Source organism: Capra hircus, chromosome 5 (assembly GCF_001704415.2).
Source record: "Capra hircus breed San Clemente chromosome 5, ASM170441v1, whole genome shotgun sequence".
Taxonomy (NCBI): Eukaryota; Metazoa; Chordata; class Mammalia; order Artiodactyla; family Bovidae; genus Capra; species Capra hircus.
The window spans coordinates 89,926,146-89,951,057 of record NC_030812.1 but is presented as its reverse complement, the minus strand read 5'-3'; the positions used below and the strand labels follow the sequence as shown (position 1 = coordinate 89,951,057).

Below are 24,912 nucleotides of genomic sequence, written 5' to 3'. Positions count from 1 at the left end.
TTCAATTGTTTCCCCATCTATTTGCCACGGAGTGATGGGACCGGATGCCATGATCTTAGTTTTATGAATGTTGAGCTTTAAGCCAACTTTTTCACTCTCTTCTTTCACTTTCATCAAGAGGCTCTTTAGTTCCTCTTCACTTTCTGCCATAAGGGTGATGTCATCTGCATATCTGAGGTTATTGATATTTCTCCCTGCAATCTTGATTCCAGCTTGTGCTTCATCCCAGCATGGCATTTCTCATGATGTACTCTGCATAGAAGTTAAACAAGCAAGGTGACAATATGCAACTTTGACATACTCCTTTCCCAATTTGGAACCAGTCCATTGTTTCATGTCTGGTTCTAACTGTTGCTTCTTGACCTGCCTACAGGTTTCTCAGGAGGCAGGTCAGGTGATCTGATATTCCCATCTCTAAGAATTTTCCACAGTTTGTTGTGATCCACACAATCAAAAGCTTTAGCATAGTCAATGAAGCAGAAGTAGATGTTTTTCTGGAACTCTCTTGCCTTTTCTATGATCCAACAAGATGCTGACAATTTGATCTCTGGTTCCTCCAACTTTTCTAAATCCAGCTTGAATATCTGAGTCACCTTTAATTGGTTAAACGTCTGAGTCACATTTAATTGGGTAACACTAAGCCTCACTAGCTTCTCTGGTCTTCCACTAGCCTAGCAAAACGGGTCCTCCACATGGCAAAACTCCCTGGAGAATCCACTGACATGGCAAAAGTCAGAAGCACTACTTCGGCTCTCTCTTTGTGCATATAAATCTCTAAGGATGCACATGGAAGGACTTAAAGGAGCAAACTTCTCAACATGATGTGCATCTGGAACATACTACCACTTGATAAATATTTGTTCACTGAAAAATATTTGGCATAATTTTCAGGGAATACATCTTTTATAAATTTAGTTTTAGCCAGACATCCAAAGATACCTGTCTGTAAATCTGTGTTGTTTGCAATCAGCAATTTTTATAAGCACTGGGCAAATATTATTAAATGTGCTTTGTAGAACTTTTACTCACTAAAAATAATTATTTTCAATTGCTTTAGCTTATTTAACTTATATGCAGAGCACATCATGAGAAACACTGGGCTGGAAGAAGCACAGGATGGAATCAAGATTGCTGGGAGAAATATCAATAACCTCAGATATGCAGATGACACCACTCTTATGGCAGAAAGTGAAGAGGAGCTAAAAAGCCTGTTGATGAAAGTGAAAGAGGAGAGGGAAAAAGATGGCTTAAAGCTCAACATTCAGAAAACGAAGATCATGGCATCTGGTCCCTTCACTTCATGGGAAATAGATGGGGAAACAGTGAAAACAGTGTCATTAGACTTTATTTTTTGGGGCTCCAAAATCACGGCAGACGGTGATTGCAGACATGAAATTAAAAGACGCTTACTCCTTGGACAGAGGGTTATGACCAACCTAGACAGCATATTTAAAAGCAGAGACATTACTTTGCCAGCAAAAGTCCGTCTAGTCAAGGCTATGGTTTTTCCAGTAGTCAAGTATGGATGTGAGAGTTGGACTGTGAAGAAAGCTGAGCGCCAAAGAACTGATGCTTTTGAACTGTGGTATTGGAGAAGACTCCTGAGAGTCCCTTGGACTGCAAGGAGATCCAACCAGTCCATTCTGAAGGAGACCAGTCCTGGGTGTTCACTGGAAGGAATGATGCTAAAGCTGAAACTCCAGTACTTTGGCCACCTCATGCAAAGAGTTGACTCATTGGAAAAGACTCTGATGCTGGGAGGGATTGGGGGCAGGAGAAGAAGGGGATGACAGAGGATGAGATGGCTGGATGGCATCACGGACTCGATGGATGTGAGTCTGAGTGAACTCCGGGAGATGGTGATGGACAGGGAGGCTTGGCGTGCTGTGATTCATGCAGTCACAGAGTCAGACAACTGAGCGACTGAACTGAACTGAAGACAATCTTAGGCTGGGAAATGAAGATTAAGTTAGATATTATTTATAGAGATATGTGTGTTCATGGACTTTAAGAATCTATATAAATACACATGATAAAGAAATAGTATTTAAGAAATAGTGTTAATCAATTTAACAGAATTTATATATATATATATATGACATATAATGGGCAATTGAAAATAGTCCTCTTGGAAACTATACATATATTTCAGTAATGTCATTGCTGAAAACATTTTAGAACATGCCTATCGACATTGCCTTTAGATCTGCAGATAAACCACACAATAAACTTGCTGATAATATTCAACAGTCATTCCTAATGTTTGATCAAAAACAGTATTAACCAACCTGATCACTCATTTTATTCATCAGCAAAATCCCCAAATTACTTTTTTTTTTTAGTTTTTCTTATTTATTTATTATTTTACTTTACATTACTGTATTGGTTTTGCCATACATTGACATGAATCCGCCATGGGTGTACATGAGTTCCCAATCCTGAACCACGCCCCCCCTGCCCCCTCGCCACCTCTCTCCCCATATCATCTCTCTGGCTCATCCCAGTGCACCAGCCCCAAGCATCCTGTATCCTATATCGAACCTAGACTGGCGATACGTTTCTTACATGATAGTATGCATGCTCCAAAATCACTGCAGATGGTGACTGCAGCCATGAAATTAAAAGACGCTTACTCCTTGGAAAAAAGTTATGACCAACCTAGATAGCATATTCAAAAGCAGAGACATTACTTTGCCCACTAAGGTCCGTGTAGTCAAGGCTATGGTTTTTCCAGTGGTCATGTATGGATGTGAGAGTTGGACTGTGAAGAAAGCTGAGTGCCGAAGAATTGATGCCTTTGAACTGTGGTGTTGGAGAAGACTCCTGAGAGTCCCTTGGACTGCAAGGAAATCCAACCAGTCCATTCTGAAGGAGATCAGCCCTGGGATTTCTTTGGAAGGAATGAAGCTAAAGCTGAAACTCCAGTACTTTGGCTACCTCACGTGAAGAGTTGACTCATTGGAAAAGACTTTGATGCTGGAAGGGATTGGGGGCAGGAGGAGAAGAGGGACGACAGAGAATGAGATGGCTGGATGGCATCAGGGACTCGATGGACGTGAGTCTGAGTGAACTGTGGGAGTTGGTGATGGACAGGGAGGCCTGGCATGCTGCAGTTCATGGGGTCGCAAAGAGTCGGACATGACTGAGTGACTGAACTGAACTGAACTGATACATGTTTCAATGCCATTCTCCCAAATCATCCCACCCTCTTCCTCACCCACAGAGTCCAAAAGTCTGTTCTTTACATCTGTGTCTCTTTTGCTGTCTCGCATACAGGGTTATCATTACCATCTTTCTAAATTCCATATATATGTGTTAGTATACTGTATTGGTGTTTTACTTTCTGGCTTACTTCATTCTGTATAATTGGCTCCAGTTTCATCCACCCCATAAGAACAGATTCAAATGTATTCTTTTTAACGGCTAAGTAATACTCCATTGTGTATATGTACCACAGCTTTCTTATCCATTCATCTGCTGATGGACATCCAGGTTGCTTCCATTGTCCTGGCTATTATAAACAGTGCTGTGATGAACATTGGGGTACATGTGTCTCTTTCAATTCTGGTGTCCTCCGTGTGTATGCCCAGCAGTGGGATTGCTGGGTCATAAGGTAGTTCAATTTCCAGTTTTTTAAGAAATCTCCACACTGTTCTCCATAGTGGCTGTACTAGTTTGCATTCCCACCAACAGTGTAAGAAGGTTCCCTTTTCTCCACACCCTCTCCAGTATTTATTGCTTGTAGACTTTTGGATCGCAGCCATCTGACTGGTGTGATATGGTACCTCATTGTGGTCTTGATTTGCATTTCTCTGATAATGAGTGATGTTGAGCATCTTTTCATGTTTGTTAGCCATCTGTATGTCTTCTTTGGAGAAATGTCTGTTTAGTTCTTTGGCCCATTTTTGATTGGGTCATTTATTTTTCTGGAATTGTGCTGCAGAAGTTGCTTGTATATTTTTGAGATTAGTTCTTTGTCAGTTGTTTCATTTGCTGTTATTTTCTCCCATTCTGAAGGCTGTCTTTTCACCTTGCTTATAGTTTCCTTTGTTGTGCAGAAGCTTTTAATTTTAATTAGATCCCATTTGTTTATTTTTGCTTTTATTTCCAATATTCTGGGAGGTGGATCATAGAGGATCCTGCTGTGATTTATGACAGAGAGTGTTTTGCCTATGTTCTCCTCTAGGAGTTTTATAGTTTCTGGTCTTACGTTTAGATCTTTAATCCATTTTGAGTTTATTTTTGTGTATGGTGTTAGAAGGTGTTCTAGTTTCATTCTTTGACAAGTGGTTGACCAGTTTTCACAGCACCACTTGTTAAAGAGATTGTCTTTTCTCCATTGTATATTCTTGCCTCCTTTGAAATTACTTTTGACAGTTTTCAAAAACGCATTTTATACTCTGATCAAGTTGTACTACCAATAAGTATATTCAAAATGAGTGTGATGAAAGCATAAAGGAAGGGAGTGAGTAAGGGTAAGAGTTTAAGATTTGGATCAAGTTATAAGTAAATGGAAAATGAGAAAGTGAATCCTTTAAAAATTTGAAAACTGCTTTGAATTCCCTGGTGGCTCAGACAGTAAACAATCTGCCTGCAACACAGGAGACCGGGGTTCAATCCCTGGGTGGGGAATATCCCATAGAAGGACATGGCCACCCACTTCAGTATTTTTGCCTGGAGAATTCCATGGACAGAGGAGGCTGGCAGGCTATAGTCCATGGGGTCACAAAGAGTCGGACACAACTGAGTAACTAACACATTAGGGCCACTAGGGCCTGTATGTTGCCAATGCCCTTGAAAAAAAAGTTGTTAATAATGAAGTCATGTTTCCTCCTGGTTGTTCTCTGCCCCCTAATCTCTTAACATTGCCCTGGAACTCATCTTGCCTCACCTCACAGATGTGGGATCTTAGTTCCCCAACCCAGGTTCAAACCCTTGCCCCTTGCATTGGAAGTACAGAGTCTTAACCACTGGACCACCAAGGCAGTCAGTCCCTGTTTGCTTTTTATTGCCAGGCCTGTAGCTTTAAATACCCTTTACATGTCTTTTCCTTCTATATTTATAATAAAACTTGGAAGTCTCCCTAAAATCCAGTTATATGTACAACTGATTACTCAGCAACTCTAGTATAAATTCAATAAGCATCACGACTTAGCATACATACAGTCAAACTTCTGATTATTGTCCCCCTAAACCTGCTTCTTTGGCAGCTTATCTCACCTCAAAATAACACCTTCATCCTACTAGTGACTCAGGTTAAAATCTTTAGAGTTCTTTTGACTGCTCTCAAAAACTACATCCCAATTTATCAGCAAATTCTGTCCGTTTCATCTTGCAAAATAAATCCAGGATTCCTTTGTTTTTTACCACCACCATTGGATCAAGCTATCATCTTTTCTCATTTGAATTACTGCTGTTGCCTCTCAATAGGTTTCCTTGATTTTACCTTTATATCAGGAGCCCCCAACCTCCAGGATCTAATGCCTGATGATCTGCAGTGGAGCTGGTATAATAATAATAGAAATAAAGTGAACAATAAAGGTAATGTTCTTGAATCACTCCAAAACCATCCCCCCACCCCCTAATCCATGGAAAAACTGCCTTCACACAACCAGACCCTGGGGCCAAAAAGGTTAGGAACTGCTGCTTTACATCTCTTTTCTAACCTAGCATCCAAAATATTCCTTTGAGAATAAAAGTCAGATCCTAATCATTCTTCTCTCACATTCCTCTGCAGAAGGAATCTCATTCTACTTACAATGATAGCCAAGTACCACCCTTGACCTCTCCAGCTTCACCTCACGCCTATTGTACTCAGTCCCAGAGTCGCGTTGGACTCTTTTACAACCCTACGGACTGTAGCCTGCCAGGCTCCTCTCTCCATGGGATTTCCCAGGCAGACTCCCTAAGTCACTGCATTCCAGCTGCAATGATTTCCTTCCTACGCCTTGGATGCTGAAGCATGTTTCTGCCCCAGGACGTTTATACCTGCGACTCAGCATGCCTGGACTGGGCTGCTCTTCCCCAGGCCCATGGTTCAAATTCCCCAATGGTTCAATCTCGCATATCCTAAACAGCTGTTTTTACTGTCACCTTTTCCCATGAGGTCCTCTCCTACTCCCATATATAAAATTGCAGAACCACCCCTGTTGGTTGGCACTTCCAAACTTCCTTCCTGTACTGCCCTGTCTCAGTGCTATAACCCCGGTGACTAAAGCAGGGTCAAATATATCATAGGTGCTCAATGAATACTTTGTTAAATCAAAGAATGTTAAGTTACTTCTAATGTGGACGACTAACAATCTCTCACCTTCCCAAAATCATCACAACAAAGTTCTCATGCTTTGCATTTTTCACAGTTTCTTTTAAATGATAACTTTATTTCTTTGGCTTATCTGAAGACTGAGATAACATTATAATGCAAATGACAGAAAAATCTATCTATAAATTCTCAACACATTTTCTTTGCTCATTTCAAGTTGTAACTAATTGTTATTTATTTTTTTTAGCCATCAGTATTTTCACATGCTTGAGTAATCTGACTAAAGAAGTTGTGCTTGATTTTATTTTAATATTAAAATGAACTATTCTGCCTGCAGTTCTGTTATATTTGATAGTAAGTTTGATGAAAAGAATTGTTTATCTTATATTAAATCTTTGAAGCTTTGCTGTCAGAACTACTTCCCTCCTGTGAATTCACAGGCTAAAACAAAATTGCTAAAATTTTTCCCTTTGAAAGCCACACAATATGATTTATCCTAGTGAACAGAGACTGACAAAATAGTGCAGTTATTTAGAACTGACCAAGATTTTTAAAAATAATATGGTATATTTTTATTGTATTTATTTAACTTTTTGTATTAATATTTGCATAATTCCAACATTTTGGAATTCTACCCCTAACAGAGTGATAATCATTTCATACAGAAAAAAAAAATAATAATAATAGTTCAGTTTGTATAACCGAGAAACAGAATAATGATTTAGATTTGAAATATGTCTTTAAATCCTTCTAGTGTTTTCCCATGTAGCCCACATTAAAATGCTCTCTTCCGCTGACTTCTGCGATCTCTCTTTGTATTGCTGTGTGTCTTCTGGTCTTGTGGATTCCCCTAGTGTTGTGTTATTTCTAAACTGTTTTCTTCTACCTGCTCCTGAGTGATCACATTCTGGGAGCCTCTTAAAATAATCAGTGAGGATTACTGATTAGCATCAGTAATGGCATCAGTAGGGGTGCCAAACTCCCCTCTGATATAGAATATGCTCTCACTAGGAGAGTCTCCTTAGTCTGTAACAGAATAATAAGTCATTTCATATGAAGAGCAAGTAATGACCGGGAAAGTCAGATGTATCTCAACTGGAGTGCTCTTTAGTCCTTTCCTAAGACACAAAATGGCAGAAATTCCTTACTGTATGAAATCAACAGAAGAGAGAGAAGTAGTCAAACACAACAAGAACTAATACACACATTAAATTTCTTTATGTCTTATTTTTAAAAATTCTTACAGTTTCACTATGCATTTGTACTCTGGGGGCGGGGGGCTCTTGCTTTTAAAATCCACATTCCTGGATGTAACTTCCAGGACATTGACTCTGTCAGTATGGGTTGGGATTTCTGCATCTGCCATTTACAGGAGATTCGTGGATTCCTCTACTCTTGCATTTCTAGACTTGTTTTCTTCTCTCCTGCTCTCAATTCTTTTCAGTTTTTTAAAATCTAGATCTTTCAAAGAATTTGTCATTGCTCCATCCTAGATTCACTTTATCTAAATGAATGACAATTTCTTGTTAAAGGGAAATTTTCTAATAATTATTATTCGAACAATTATATTTGCCTTATATTCCATGGATAAAAATTGTTCGTCCAGAGCTGGCCTATTATGACATCCATTTCCCATTTCAAAGAATAAATAAGATGCAAAGCAATGGACAGTGAGGAGTACCCAGCCCAGATATACATAACTTACTGTGTTTCATGATTTTTTTAACCAAAAAATTGACCCTCAAAGATTACCAATTGTTTCTTAAGGAAACAAACTATGTTGTAGTTCAGTTGCTAAGTCCTGTCTGACTCTTTGTAACCTCGTGGATGCAACAGGCCAGGCCTCCCTGTCCTTCACTATCTCCTTGAGTTTGCTCAAACTCACATCGATTGAGTTGATGATGCTATCCAACGATTTCATCTTCTGTTACCCACTACTCCTCCTGTCCTCAATCTTTCCTGGAATCAGGGTCTTTTCCAATGAGTCAACTCTTTGCAACAGGTGGCCAAAGTACTGGAGTTTCAGCTTTATAATCAGTCCTTCCAATGAATATTCAGGGTTGATTTCCTTTAGGATTGACTGTTTTGATCTCCTTGCAGTCCAAGGGACTCTCAAGAGTCTTCTCCAACACCACAGTTCAAAGGCATCAATTCTTCGGTGCTCAGCTTTCTTTGTAGTCCAACTCTCATATCCACACATGACTACTGGAAAAACCATAGCTTTAACTAGACAGACCTTTGTTGGCAAAGTGATGTTTCTGCTTTTTAATATGCTGTCTAGGTTGGTCATAGCTTTTCTTCCAAGGAGCAAGTGTCTTTTGATTTCATGGCTGTAGTCACCATCTGCAGTGATCTTAGAGTCCAAGAAAATAAGGTTTCTTACTGTTTCCATTGTTTCCCCATCTATTTGCCATGAAGTGATGAGACAATATACCATGATCTTCATTTTCTGAATGTTGGGTTTTAAGCCATCTTTTTCACTCTCCTCTTTCACATTCATCAAGAGGCTCTTTAGTTCTTCTTTGCTTTCTGCCAAAAGGGTGGTATCATCTGCATATCTGAGGTTATTGCTATTTCTCCCGGCAATCTTGATTCCAGCTTGTGCTTCATCCAGCCTGGCATTTTACATGACGTACTCTGCATAGAAGTTAAACAAGTAGGGTGACAACACATAGCCTTGACATACTCCTTTCCCAATTTGTAATCAGTCTGTTGTTTCACATCTAGTTCTAACTGTTGCTTCCTGACCTGCATACAGATTTCTCAGGAGACAGAAAAGGTGGTCTGGTATTCCCATCTCTAAGAATTTTCCACAGTTTGTTGTGATCCACACAGTCAGAGGCTTTGGCATAGTCAATAAAACAGAAGTAGATGTTTTTCTGGTATTCTTTTGCTTTTACGATGACCCAGCAGATGCTGGCAATTTGATATCTGGTTCCTCTGCCTTTTATAAAACCAGCTTGAACATCTGGAAGTTCATGGTTCACATACTGTTGAAGCCTAGCTTGGAGAGTTTTGAACATTACTTTGCTAGCGTGTGAGATGAGTGCAATTGTGTGGTAGTTTGAACATTCTTTGACATTGCCTTTCTTTGGGATTGGAAGGAAAACTGACCTTTTCCAGCCCTGTGGCCACTGCTGAGTTTTCCAAATTTGCTAGCATATTGAGTGCAGCACTTCACAGCATCATCTTTTAGGATTTGAAATCGCTCAACTGGAATTCCATCACCTCTACTAGCTTTGTTCTTAGTAATGCATACTAAGGCCCTCTTGACTTCACACTCCAGGATATCTGGCTTTAGGTGAGTGATCACACCATCGTGGTTATCTGGGTCATTAAGACATTTTTTTGCACAGTTCTTTCCCACTCCTTAGTATCTTCTGCTTCTATTAGGTCCATAACATTTCTGTCATTTATTGTGCCCATCTTTGCATGAAATGTTCCCTTGGTATCTCTAATCTTCTTGAAGAAATTGCTTTCCTTTATTTCTTTGCATTGTTCATGTAAGAAGGCCTTTCTTATCTCTCCTTGCTATTCTCTGGAACTCTGCATTCAGTTGGGCATATCTTTCCCTTTCTCCCTTGCTTTTTGCTTCTCTTTTCTCAGCTTATTTGTAAAGCCCCTGTGGGCAATCATTTTGCCTTTTTGCATCACTTTTTCTTTAGGATGGTTTTGGTCACCACCTCCTGTATAATGTCATGACCCTTTGTCCATAGTTCTTCAGGCACTCTGTCTACCAAATCTAATTCCTTGAATCTATTCATCATCTCCATGTAAAATTATAAGGAATTTAATTAAGGTCATACCTGAATGGTCTAGTAGTTTCCCCTACTTTCTTTAGTTCAAGCCTAAATTTTGCAATACAGAGCTGATGATCTGAGCCACAGCCAGCTCCAGAGCTTGTTTTTGCTGACTGTATAGAGCCTCTCCATCTTTGGCTGCAAAAAAATATAATCAATCTGATTTCCGTATTGACCATTTGTAGAGTTGTCCATTGTATTGTTGGAAAAGGGAAGTTGCTGTCACTAGTGTATTCTCTTTGCAAAACTATTAGCCTTTGCCCTGCTTCATTTTGTACTCCAAAGCCAAACTTGCTTATAACTCCAGGTATATCTTGACTTTGGCATTCCAATGCCCTGTGATGAAAAGGACATCTTTGGGGGGTGTTACTTCTAGAAGGCCTTTTAGGTCTTCATAGAACCATTCAACTTCAGCTTCTTCAGTTGGATCATAGACTTGGACTACTGTGATTTTGAATGGTTTGCCTTGGAAATGAACTGAGATCATTCTTTGGTTTTTGGGATTGCACCCAACTACTGCATTTTGGGCTCTTTTGTTGATACTGAGGGCTATTCCATTCATTCTAAGGGATTCTTACCCACAGTAGCAGATATAAGGGTCATCTAAATTAAATTCACCCATTCCCTTCCCTTCAAGTTCACTGAGTCCTAGGATGTTAATATTCACTCTTGCCATCTCCCACTTGACCACATTCAATTTACCTTGATTCATGGACCTAACATTCCACATTTCTATGCAATATGGTTCTTAACATCATTGGACTTTACTTTCACCACCAGATACATCCACAATTGGGCCTTGTTTCTGCTTTGACTCAGTCTTCATTCCTTCTAGAGCTATTAGTAATTTCCCTCCATTCTTCCCCAGTAGCATACTGGACACCTTCCACCTTGAGGCCTCAATTTTCAGCATCATATCTTTTTTGCCTTTTCATATTGTTCATAGTGTTCTCGTGGCAAGAATATTAGAATGGCTTGCCATTTCTTCCTCCAGTGGACCACATTTTGTCAGAATTCTTCACTATGACCTGTCCATCCTGGGTGGCTCTGCATGGCATAGCTCATAGCTTCATTGAGTTACACAAGCCCCTTCACCACAACAGGGCTGTGATCCATGAAAGGGACAGGAGCGGGGAAGGGCAGCTAACATTGTACTCAATGGTAAAAATCTTAGAGCTTTTCCTCAAAAATCAAGAACAAGACAAGGATACCCACTCTCACCACTCTTAATCAGTTAAGTAAGAGAAAGAAATTAAAGGCATCCAAATTGGAAAGGAAGGTGTAAAAATGTCCCTGTTTATAGATGACATGATATTACATATAGAAAACCCTGACCACTTCTCAGTTATTAGAATTAATAAATGAATTCAGTAAAATTGCAGGATACAAAATCAGTACATTTCCCTCACTATCTAAAAATAGGGCATTCCTATGAAATCTTTAGTAAGCCAAAATGAAGAAAATGAAAAAGCAATTACCTTTGGCTGCATCTTGCTAACAAATTCACAGAATAAATCTATTATCTCTCATCTAGATTATACTAGCTCCTAAACAGTATTCCTATCTTCACTACTGTACCTCTAAAATGTATTCTCATGAAGAACACAGAGAATGATCCTCTAAAATTATAGTTCAGATCAAATTATTTCTTTTTCACAAATTCCTGGTATAGCTTCCCATTTCATTCACAGTTAAAGCCAAACTTCTAAGGATGGCACGTACATCTTGATTTAATTTCTCCTACTCTTCTGATGCTTCTATCCTCATTGTTGCTATCACCAACTCCCATCTCTTTTCTAATTTTATCTCCTATTTTTCTCTCATTCTATCTCAGCTATACTGGCCTTCCACTTTTCCTTAAAGACCAAGCATCCTGTTTAAAGACAAGACAAATATCACATGATATTGCTTGTATGTTGAATCTAAAATGCAAAGGGTACAAATGAGCTTATCTACAAAACAGAAATAAGAGTTACAGATATAGAAAACAAACTTATGGTTACCAGGGGTAAGCAGAGGGGGAGGAATAAATTGGAATATTTGAACTGACATATACACAACTACAGTAGCTAACAAGGATCTACTGTATAGCACAGGGAACTCTATTTAATACTCTGCAACAGCCTATATGGGAACAGAATCTTTAAAATAGAGTGGATGTATGTATGTATATATAACTGATTCACTGTATATGCTGTACACCTGAAACTAATACAAAATTGTAAATCACCTATACCCCAATAAACATTAAAAAAAAAAAAAGATAAAGCACACATGCTCACAGACAGTTCAGAGCTATGGCAGCTTGATACTGAAGTGCTAAGTGTAGTTCTTGGGGAATGAGCTTGGCAGCACCAGTCTTACTGTACAGGGTTCATGCTACCTTGAGCAATGAGAGCACTGCTATTAACAGATTGTTGCCCCCCAAAAACGCTGAAGGCTGTTTTCACTTTTCACTTTTCCTTGTAAAAGCGAAAATTCTCTGGAGTTTGTTCAGTTAGCAAAAACAGGTGATAATATAGGTTTTTCCTAAAAGAAAATGGCATAAAACAAACTTCCAAAAATCAGAAAATACATATATATATATATAAATCACCTGCATTATAGTAATAATGAGCAATCAGAAAGAGAAATTAAGATAACAATTCCAAGTATAACTGCATTTAAAAGAATTAAATACCTAGGAATAAATTTAACCGAGGAGGTGAAAGACCTACACACAGAAAAGTCATAAGATACCAAAATAAATTTGAAGAATTAAAAGTAAATGGAAAATATTCCATACTCATGAATTGGAAGAATTAACATTAAATGTCCATACTACCCAAAGTGGTCTACAGGTTCACTCAATACTGAATCAGTTTTCGATCAATATCCCAATGGCCTTTCCAAAGAAATGGAAGAAACAATCTTAAAATTTCTATGGAACCGTAAAAGACCCCAAACAGCCAAAGCAGTCTTGAGAAAGAACAAATTTATGGCATATGAGCCTAAAACATACAATAGGGGAAAACAGTCTCTTTAATAAATGGCGCATGGAAAACTGGACAGCTACATGCTTTAAAAGAAAAAAAAAAAGGAACTGGGTCACTATCTTATACTTGTTGTTATTTAGTCGCTAAGTTGTGTCTGTCTCTTTTGTGATCCCATGGGCCGTAGCCTGCCGGACTCCTCTGTGCAGGCAAAAACAGTGGAGTGGATTGCTATTTCCTTCTCCAGGGAATCTTCCCAACCCTCGGATCGAACCTGAGTCTCCTCCGTTGGCAGATGGATTCTTTACCTGAGCCACCAGGGGAACCTGTCTTATACCATACACAAATCTTAAGTCAAAATGGAGTAAGGACTTGAATGTAAGACTTGAAACCATAAAACACCTGGGGGTGGGGGGAAAAAAAACACTGGAAAAAGGCTCCCTGACATTGATCTTACTGATGATTATTGGATTTGACACCAAAAATAAAGGCAACCAAAGGAAAAATAAACAAGTGGGACTATATCAATCTACAAAGCTTCCACACAGCAAAGAAAACCATCATCAACAAAATGAGAAGGCAGCTTACTGAATGGGAGTGAGATATCTGATTAACAAATCATACATCTAGTAAAAGATTAATATCTAAAATATACAGAGACCTCATATAATTCAGCAAGAAAACCAAACAAGCAAATTAAAAACTGGACAGATGATCTGAAAAGACATTTTCACAAAGAAAACATACAGATGGCCGATAGGTATTGCACATCGCTAATCATCAGGAAAATACTAATCAAAACCATGGTGAGATATCACTTCACAAATAGAATGGCTATTATAAAAATAAAAAAAGACAAAAAAATAACAGGTGTTGGCAAAGATGTGGAGAAAAGGGGACCCTCATGCACTGTTGGTGGAAATGTAAATTGTTATTGCCATTATGAAAAAAATATGAAGTTTCCTGAAGAAATTGAAAATAGAACTACCTTACTTCTGAATATTTATTCAAAGAAAATGAAAATGCTAATTCAAAATTATATGTGTACCTCCATGTTTATTGCAGCATTATTGGCTGTAGACAAGATGTGGAGGCAACCTAAGCGTCCATCAATGGATGAATGAATAAAGGAAGTGTATAGTCATACAATGAATATTATTCATCCATAAAAAGAAAATCTTGTCTTTGGTGACATCATGGAGGGACTTTAAGGGCACCGTGCTTAGCAAAACAAGTCAGGCAGAGAAAGAAAATACCACCAGATTTCATTTGTATGTGGAATCTAGACAAAAATGAAACCAAGCTTATAGATACAGATAATAAGACTGGTGACTGCCAGAGGTCAGGGAAGGGGTGAAACGGATAAAGGGATTTAAAAAGTATAATCTATCAGTTATAAAATACATAAATCATTGAGGATACAGTGTCCAGCATGCTGACTATAGTTGATAATACTGTCTTGTATATTTGAAAGCTGGGGAGAGTAGATTTTTAAAGTTTTTGCCATCATAAGAAAAAAAATTTAACTCTGTGTGGTCATGGGTGTAAACTAGGCATCATAATCAAATCATTATGTTGTACCTCTAAAATTAATATAATGCTATATTGATATTGTTTTATTAATGGTCTATTAATTATAAGCTTCATTTTTAAAGGACCAGTATAAATTTAAGGACTTAAATATAAAATATCTAAAATTAAAAATCTTGCACTCAAGAGAAGAATGGAGATGATGGGAGAGTCAGGAAACTGGAATATAGATCAAGGGAAATTATCCAATTTAAAGAACATGGAGAAAAAAGATTAGAAAAAGAATAGAATTTTAAAGGTCTGTGGGAAAATACTCAAAGATCTAACAATAGGTCACATTTGTTTCTGGATTCCAAAGACAGAAGTAAGTTTGAGGCAGAAAAATATTGGAAGAAATAATTGCCAAAAACTTACAAAGTTTAGTGAAAGGCATACACTTATAAATTTAAGTACCTTATTGAGTACCAAAAGGAAAAGCTCAAACAAAAGCATGCATTTACATATTGTTCTCAAACTGCTAAAAACCAAAGACAGTGGAAAAAAATTGTGAAAGAACTAGAGAAAAACAACACTTGACATATAGAAGAACAATGAAACAATGTAGGCAAGAAATAACCAAAGCTTGAAGACAGGGAACATGTTAAAGAATTGGAAAATAAAAAGGAATGTCAATTTAGAATTCTGCAGACGGCATACACCCTTCAGCAACAAAAGAAAAATGCCTATTCCAATGAAGGAAAGCAAAAAGAATCTCATACCCTGGATTTGCAGAATGAGTTTTCCAGGCCCAAAAGAAGAATTTGACATTCAGTCTATTGTTTTTAACTTTGTTAGATATAGTTCATCATTCCGGCCCCTCATAACTCAGTCCCGATGATCCAATCTTGCATGTTGGCCATAACTGTGTAGCTGGACATGATCAAGGCAAATATTTGAGGTATATTGGAAAAAAAAAAAAAAACCTGTTACATTTTACCTCTAAATTACTAGTCTCTGCTTTTTATAATTCATCTTCTTTTCCCATCCTATCAAATATAACACCATAAAGCTAACCTTCCAGCATTTATCTGTTCATCACAATTCCTCAGCAATCACTAACAAAACTTAGTCTGTCTCTTGTATTTAGATTTCTCAGCACTGTGGATAGAGGCTAAGGCTTTGGAAATTGGAAATCATCTACAGTGGTTCAATGCAACTGTAAAAAAAAAAAAAAATTAATTGCCAGTTAACTCAAACAGTTCTTCAGTATTTTCTATTGAGTAGATTGCAAAAAGTAAATGGGGTTTAATGCCTTACTCGTTACATGTTATTAAGATTGAGAAATGGAAAAACTTTTCAAGCTTCACAAGATACTTCAGTGAAAGTCTGGAGCCCTAGTTAGAATTCTGAACTTTTAGAAGCAATTCAATCCATATGTACTGAATCAGAAAAGAATTTCTATCTACTAGACTGTGACTTCTGTCTGGTTGGTAACTATATTAAGTAGAGGATTAAAATTTATATATATATATATATATATATATATATATATATAACAAGATGATCATGCCAATGAGTTGGTTATTGCTTTGAAGGCAGAAACTATTTTGATCACTTTTTTGTGTCCTCTCTCAGAACATCCAAAGTGCTAGACATATGGTAGTTTGCTTTTTTTTTTTAATTATTGGAAATCACCTATTGATGATAAGTTCTATTCAAGGCTTAAACTGATGTGAAATGAAGCAGAAGACCATCCTAATTGAATTCACGAAGACCTGAAATCATCCCATTCTATACAAATTAACACAAAGACTGGAAAAGCCATTCCACCGTTTCTTTGAGACATACAGCAAACCATACATCACAAGCATTTTTATTGTACTTCTGTACTTTTATTGTACATTGTCATTTTATAAAAACACCCTCTTCACGATGGCCAGCCTGAGTTTCAAAATTGCCATTTGGCAGGCACATAAACGAGGGAAATGTATTTTTTTTTATTACATTGCTTTGTTTCTGGCAGAGACCTCAGGTTTTGATAGTCCTATCTTGTTTGAATCATCGTCAGTTGATTTCTACCAATGCCTATATTACCCTATGATTGGAAACATTTAAGTTAAAAAAAAAAAACTTGATGGAAAATTCTCATAAATTATTCATCAAAAAGATAATAACCTATTAAATACAATTAAACTTTGAATTAATCTACAGACATTTCCAAAGTGTCTGATATTTTTAAACCATGTGCCTTCATCACATAACTAAGAAAATTTGATCTAGAAGTGCTCTTAATTTGAATCTATCAGTTTCCTTTGCATTCTTTGTAGAGAGACCTTATAGGATAGTGGATAAAAGCATAGCCAGTATATTGAAACTTCTTGAATAAAATAAAGACAATACCAGCTCAACAATTATTTTAAGAGGGTGCTTTAAATAAACTAAGCATTCACTATGTGGTAGCTCTTATTATTATTACTGTGTATGAAAGATAAAAGTCTTTTTTCATATACTCATAGGAAGAGTTGCTGGCATACCTTCCAATGTGAAGATGGTTTTATTTACTTTACAAACAGTTTATATTTTGTTTTCTTTTTATACCAACATACTACCGCTTACTATTTTTTTTTCAATTTTGATGTTATATTTTCAAGATACTTTCATCCACTGATCACAAAAAATACAAAAGTAACATTGTAAACCATTTGAAAGGCTGTGTGCAACCTAAGGCAAGAAATGAAGACAGAAATTTGGCATATTTAACTATTACCCAGGTGGTACTGGGCTTCCCTGGTGGCACATATGGTAAAGAATCCACCTGCAATGTGGGAGACCTGGGTTCAGTCCCTGGGTTGGGAAGTTCCCCTAGAGGAGGGCATGGCAAACCACTCCAGTATTCTTGCCTGGAGAATCCCCATGGAGAGAGGAGCCTGACAGGCTTCTGTCCATGGGATTGCAAAGAGTCAGACATGACTGAGCAACTAAGCACACATGGTGAATAAAGATTTACTAATATATATGTTTATATATGTATGTATGTATATATATATATATATTTCTAACTTAAAATAATAACCAAGCTAAGAATCCCCTATATTTCACTCTTCAGTTGAGAAGTCTCTTCCACCGGTGAATGCTAAGAATATCCTAAGACTTTTGTTTCTAATCTTTTCAACTAGAGGAGCCTCTTTTTAAACAAGCAAAAAAGTTTCTGATTTCTCAGATGCCACTGAAGTCCTTTTGCTATCTGATATATCTAAGAAATACAAAAATGTTTAAAACTACTATAAATGCAGCAGTGCTTTTAAACTATAAAATTGTATTAACAAAAGCACCTACGTGTATTCGAAACAATAATAAATACATGTGAGACATATTTATTTCCTCTGCAGGGAGTGCTTGCTGCTACTGTGGGGCCATCTCCCTGCCCCTACACAAAGTCCCCCATAAGGCACTCCTCCAACTAAACTGAACGTACCTCTTTCTGTTTCTTCCATTTACTCCACACAGCAGGACATGGAGAGGAAAACTTATTGGTGGTTGCGAGAGGGCATAGGAATGTAGTGCAAAAATATGACTTTAGTTCACACTCCGCCATCTCTTAGGCCCCCAAGAAATTGTTGGATAATCATTAGCTCCTAGAAGCAGACTTAAATAACCTGCTGTGCTTATTGTCAAGGAGATTTTTAATGAGTTAGTAAAGTCCAGAGGATTGAGAGGACTATCACAGAAGAGCAAACAAGGTCTCAGGAAAAGGACAGCAATTAGAGATCAAGCCTCTGAGTGGGAAGAATGGTGATCAAGGATTCATTCTGAGACAGAGTGCAAGTAGTTATGTTACAAACACAGTCTAGCTCCAGCTGGAGCAAAAAAGGAGTAAGAAAGGGTCGTAAGGATCTAATTGTCTAACAGGATCTGAGAGATGAGATGAGATGAAGTCAAAGTTTTTGAAGTGAACCATTAAGAGACTCTTCAGACGGTAAAGAATCTGCCTGCAACGCAGGAGACCTGGGTTCCATCCCTGGGTCAGGATGTAGCCTACTGAGTGGCTACATTAAGATACTGAACATAACAAACAGACCTTAACACATACATTCCTGATGCAGTGGTGTGCATGAGAAGGTCAGCTCTAGCAGAGAGATGCCTTCAGACAGCTTTGCATTCAGGGCAAACACCTAGGACAGACCTTGGAAGCAGACCCAAAGATACATCTATTTTACCCTGCAGTTGGCTTTTTTTTTTCCTCTTTTTTTAATTGGGATAGTTTCTTTGCAGTGTTGTGTTAGTTTCTGCTGAACAACCAAGTGAATCAGCTATGTTTTTCAGTCGCTCAGTCATATCCAACTCTTTGCGACCCCATGGACAGCAGCAGGCCAGAATTCCTGGAGTTTGGTCAAACTCCTGTCCATTGACTCAGTGATGCCATCCAACCATCTCCTCCTCTGTAGTCCCCTTCTCCTCCCGCCTTCAGTTTCTCTCAGCATCAGGGTCTTTTCTAATGAGTCAGCTCTTCACATCAGGTGGCCAAATTATTGGAGCTTCAGCCTCAGCATCAGTCCCTCCAGTGAATATTCAGGATTGATTTCCTTTAAGATTGACTAGTTTGATCTCCTTGCAGTTCAAGGGACTCTCAAGGAAGAGCTATAAATATTCACATATTCCCTCTCTATTGGACCTCCCTTCCAACCCCCTACCCCACCCCTCTACATCATCACAGAGCATGGAGCAGAGGTCCCTATGCTATATAGCTGCTTCCCAATAGCTAAGTCTGTGTCTCTATCTCTGCCTTCCAAATAGGTTCATCCATACCATTTTTTCTAGATTCCACACATACGCACACATGTTAATATACAATATTGTTTTCCTTTTTCTGGCTTACTTCACTGTTTATGACAGACTCTTAAGTCTATCCAGTGGGCTTTTTATTGCTTGGTTACAGTAAGAAATGTTGCAATAGGTAACAGAAACTACTTATAGCTTAGGAACTCAGGAAGACTTCTGGTTTTTATGTTGTTGTTCAGTTGTTAAGTCGTGTCTGACTCTTTACAACCTCATGGACTGCAGCACGCCAGGCCTCTCTGTCCCTTACCATCTCACAGAGTTCACCCAAGTTCATGTCCATTGAATCAGTGATACTATCCAATGATCTCATCCTCTGGAAAAGGTCAGTTTTCATCCCAGTTCCAAAAAAAGGGCAGTCCTAAAGAATGTTCAAACTACCAGTCAGTTGTGCTCACTTCCCATCCTAGTAAAGTTATGCTCAAAATCCTTCAAGCTAGACTTCAGCAATACTTGAGTCAAGAGCTTCCAGATATACAAGCTAGACTTAGAAAAGGCAGAGGAATTGGAGATCAAATTGCCAACATTCGCTGGATCATAGAGAAAACTAGGGAATTTCAGAAAAAATCTACTTCTGTTTCTTTGATGACGCAAAAGCCTTTGTGTGGATCACAACAAACTGTGGAACAAACTGGTTTTTATATTGCATTAGAAATGGTTCAGCAAATTCTTATGAATAACTTTCAAAGAGCTACGCACTATAAATATATAGCTCATTTACTCAGTCATTTGATAGCTGCTTCTTGAGTATTTGGACGCTCAGCTGGTAAAGAATCTGCCCGCAATGCAGGAGACCTGGGTTTGATCCCTGGGTTCAGAAAATCCCCTGGAGAAAGGAACAGCTACCCACTCCAGTATTCTGGCCTGGAGAATACCATGGACCATATAGTCCATGGGGTCGCAAAGAGTCAGACACAACTGAGCGACATTCACTTCACTTTGCTTCATTTCTTGAGTATTCACTAAGTGCCAAGTACTGTGTTAGGGTTAGAGTTTCTATGAAGGAAAAGAATGCTATTGAGGAAGACAGCTGTGAAAAGAAAGAAATGAATAAGGCAAAGAAAGCCCAATCTCAAGTGAGGATTTAAAATGTTTAACTGGTGATTCAGAAACATACTGTAAGCTTAGAAGAAGGAAATGAGGGTGGGGTTAGGTTAGCAGGATAAAACAACCAATGGAGCAAAATCTGAAGCAAATGTTGGTGTGGGGGAAGAGAGGAACAAGAAGACATGGGTTTTCCTTTTAAATAATTTATCTCATAAGGAAACTAACACACATATAGAACTATTTATTGAACTTTGAAAAATAATAAGCAGTTTAACAGGAAATCTATATTAAAAATTCAGAATTGGTCTAGGCAACAAAATGAAATTTGGATGACTTTACATCATCATCTGAGCACAGTAAGAACATCAGGCAGAATTCTACAAGACTGTGTTAGTGCTCTTTGACCTCAGCCCACCATGAATAAGAATGTCCTCTGCGTGATACAAGGAAACTTCTCATTGTTTAGACTGAACCTCAGACTAAGAACTCTGTAACCCCAAGCCTTATCACTCTTCAAAGTGTTAAGTCTTTGTGAAGGTCTAAAACACAACCAGAGTAACAATCCTGGGATAAGACAGTTAGACAAGTAGGAGTTATTTAGTCATTTTAAAATAAAAATTTAGTTCACATAAACATAAGGGTGAAATGAGAAGTGTTGTTGAAGACATCTAGTGATTTCTTTAATATATCAGATGAGATCTTTAAGGGGCAGGTTACAGTCCCAGTAAGAGGAGCAGGGGAAAAGTGTTGATAAGACAGCTGCTAAGGGAAAAAAGTTAAAGTGAAAGTTGCTCAGTCATGTCCATCTCTTTGCAACCCCATGGACTATACAGTCCATGGAATTCTCCAGGCCAGAATACTGGAGTGGGTAGCCTTTTCCTGCTCCAGGAGATCTTCCCAATCCAGGGATGGAACCCAGGTCTCCCACATTGCAGGTGGATTCTTTACCAGCTGAGCCACAAGGAAGCCCAAAAATACTGGAGTGGGTGGCCTATCCCTTCTCCAGCAGATCTTCCCTATCCAGGAATCAAACCGGGGTCTCCTGCATTCTAGGCGTATTCTTTAGGGGGAAAAAGGATTCCCTTGCAGGCCACAAAGCAACAGTTAGAACTGGACATGGAACAACAGACTGGTTCCAAATAGGAAAAGGAGTATGTCAAGGCTGTATATAGTCACCCTGCATATTTAACTTATATGCAGAGTACATCATGAGAAACGCTGGGCTGGAAGAAACACAAGCTGGAATCAAGATTGCCGGGAGAAATATCAATAACCTGAGATATGCAGATGACACCATCCTTATGGCAGAAAGTGAAGAGGAACTAAAGAGCCTCTTGATGAAAGTAAAAGAGGAGAGTGAAAAAGTTAGCTTAAAGCTCAACATTCAGAAAACGAAGATCATGACATCCGGTCCCATCACTTCATGGCAAATAGATGGGGAAACAGTAGAAATAGTGTCAGACTTGATTTTTTGGGGCTCCAAAATCACTGCAGATGGTGACTGCAGCCATGAAATTAAAAGACGCTTCCTCCTTGGAAGAAAAGTTATGACGAACCTAGACAGTATATTCAAAAGCAGAGACATTACTTTGCCGGCTAAGGTCCATCTAGTCAAGGCTATGGTTTTTCCAGTAGTCATGTATGGATGTGAGAGTTGGACTGTGAAGAAGGCTGAGTGCTGAAGAACTGATGCTTTTGACCTGTGGTGTTGGAGAAGACTCTTGAGAGTCCCTTGAACTGCAAGGAGATCCAACCAGTCCATTCTGAAGATCAACCCTGGGATTTCTTTGGAAGGAATGATGCTAAAGCTGAAAGCCACCTTCTGCGAAGAGTTGACTCATTGGAAAAGACTTTGATGCTGGGAGGGATTGGGGGCAGGAGGAGAAGGGGACGACCGAGGATGAGATGGCTGGATGGCATCACTGACTCGATGGACAAGAGTCTGAGTGAACTCCGGGAGATGGTGATGAACAGGGAGGCCTGGTGTGCTGCGATTCATGGGGTCACAAAGAGTCGGACATGACTGAGCGACTGAACTGAACTGAAAGACTTGAGAAATCCTTGTCTGCATTTACAGCAGCTAAGGACAGACTAACTGTGCTGCTCAGATCAAATGCATCCCTGACTTAAATTGTTCTATTATTCTGAAAACAATAGGATATTCAAGGATCTTGTCAAAGACACTGATTGGAAACAGAAGCCCAAACCTTTAATTAGTAAATGCCTGGTGAAAGCTGGTATACAAAATACTTTTTCTGTTCTGTGATTGGAAGCTTATCCCTCTGTGGGAAATCCTTGAAATGTTCTGAGAAGGAAAGTGACACAGTCAAAACAGTTTCCAGGAAGGTTAAATACAACAGTGATAAACAGAATAAATGAGGGAATGAAGTGTGAAGACTGGGACACAAAAAAGTAACTGAAATCTAATTATAGGTTAGGGAATAAAGATCTATGGTGGCAAATGAGCTAAAGCAAAAAGGGAGGATGTTGATCTTGGTACATACTTGGATTTGAAAATCAGTGACAAGGGAGATATTGGAGAAATGAAACTGTATCATTTAATGCAATTTCGATAGGCTGAAAAAAATTGATTTTGGAGTAGTGAGGAAAGTGAAGATGGATTTTGGTTAGAGTGTAACCTACTTGTAGAGCTCTTCATAGGTCACTAGACTGGAATCTGAAGGCTGAATTACAGATTCCAATTTGGGAGTCATCAATATCAGTGGTTCTCAATTGGGGTCAGCTTTGCCCCCAAGGGGTCATTTAACAATGTCTGGGGACATCTTTGCTGTCACAACTAGGAGGATGGTATTGCTGCAGACTGGTAGGTAGAGGTCAGTGATGCTGTTAAAGTATCCTGTGTGCACACAACAGCTCCCTACAACAAAGACTCACTTGGCCCTAAATGCCAATAGTGTCAATGTTGAGAAATCCTGCTCGCAAATGTCAGAGTACATTAGGGCTATCTAGTCCAATCAGTGCATATAGTGTATTCTTACTCAACTGATAGAAAATAAAAATAGTAGGAAGCATATATTGGAACTTACTCTTTCAGGCACTATACTCACATTACATGGTTTATTTTATTTAATCTTTTGAATGCTTTGGGATAGACACCACCTTTGTCTCCATTTAAGAGGTTAGGAAACCGATCCACAGAGAAGTTATCTACCAAAAGCCACACGGTTGAGAAATTTGGGGGCCCAGACTGCAACCAGAAAGCCTCTCCCAGAACCACAATTCTAAGATGTCACCACTAAGGTGACACATACAGTGATTATAGGTATGGAATGCTCAAGCCCAGTGGTAGAAAAGAGAGACAATTACACAGAGCAGAAACACTTTACTGCCTTCATTTCTCTCTCTCTCTCTCTCTCTCTCACACACACACACACACACACAAAATCAGCTCTCTCAAATATTAATAGCAATGTTTTTCTGTGTCACAGAAAATTCCATTGTGTCATTGACAAATTTCAGAGCTCCTCCTAGAGGAGGGTTTTGGGTGGACTAAGGTACCTTGAGCATCATCCAAAGCAGCAGTTTTGATGATCTTAGCATTTTGACATGTGCATGTATCCAGATGCATTTTATCTAATTTGCGAATAATAATAAAGACCCAGATTCTCCTAATGACATGATTTTTACTATGTAAATTAGAACAGAATAGAAGTTAGTCCTATAATAATGTATATCACATTTCCTTACTCTCCTTCCTTTCCAATATGCTTTTCTAACTGCCAAAGAACGATGTAAAATTCAAGCTAATGACCTTGGGGATGGCACTGGATGCTCATGTGTGATTGTCACTGTCATTCACAGAATTTGTTGAAAACTACTGATTTAGTAGTTAGGATGTATTCACCAAGATAAGCATTTAAACTCCTCAATTGTGACTTCCAAATCATCCACTTTAAATGTAAATTACACAAACATTTCTCATTTTATCAAGCAAGATAGGCACAGCTTTTAGTACAATTTTTTCTCCATTTGGTTACAAAGATAGAACCCATTTCTCTGAAGTACAGTTGTTTCCAAACTTTTAAAAGTATACTGTCTTCAAATTTATTAAGAAATAAAAATATTCCTAAGAGAAAAGGTTGAAAAAGGGAGACATTCTGAAGCCAGTTGGGGAAGTTCAGGGGGAGGAAGGCTGTTAGGCTAAGCTGGAGAGCATTGATCCACCCATCAGGCAGGAACTCATTTAGGATAATTTAGATCAGTGCTCCCCAACATTTTTGGCACCAAGGACTGGTTTTATGGAGGACAATTTTTCCACAGATCTGAGTAGGGGATGGTTTTAGGATGATTCATGCACATTACATTTATTGTGGACTTTATTTCTGTTATTATTACATCAGCTCTACCTCAGATCATCAGGCATTAGATCTCAGAGGTTGGGGACCCCTGACTCAGATAATAAAATTATTATAACTACCTTAAAATCTTGTAAGTAGGTCTAATTGATATTTTAATTAAATTCTAT

At 38.4% G+C, this 24,912-nt stretch overlaps 1 protein-coding gene across 1 annotated transcript in view; it reads left to right on the top strand.

The window, feature by feature from the left end:
- PIK3C2G (phosphatidylinositol-4-phosphate 3-kinase catalytic subunit type 2 gamma) overlaps positions 1 to 24,912 on the top strand; it is a 470,847-nt gene that overhangs the window by 432,587 nt on the left and 13,348 nt on the right. The gene's annotated exons all lie outside the window — the stretch shown is intronic.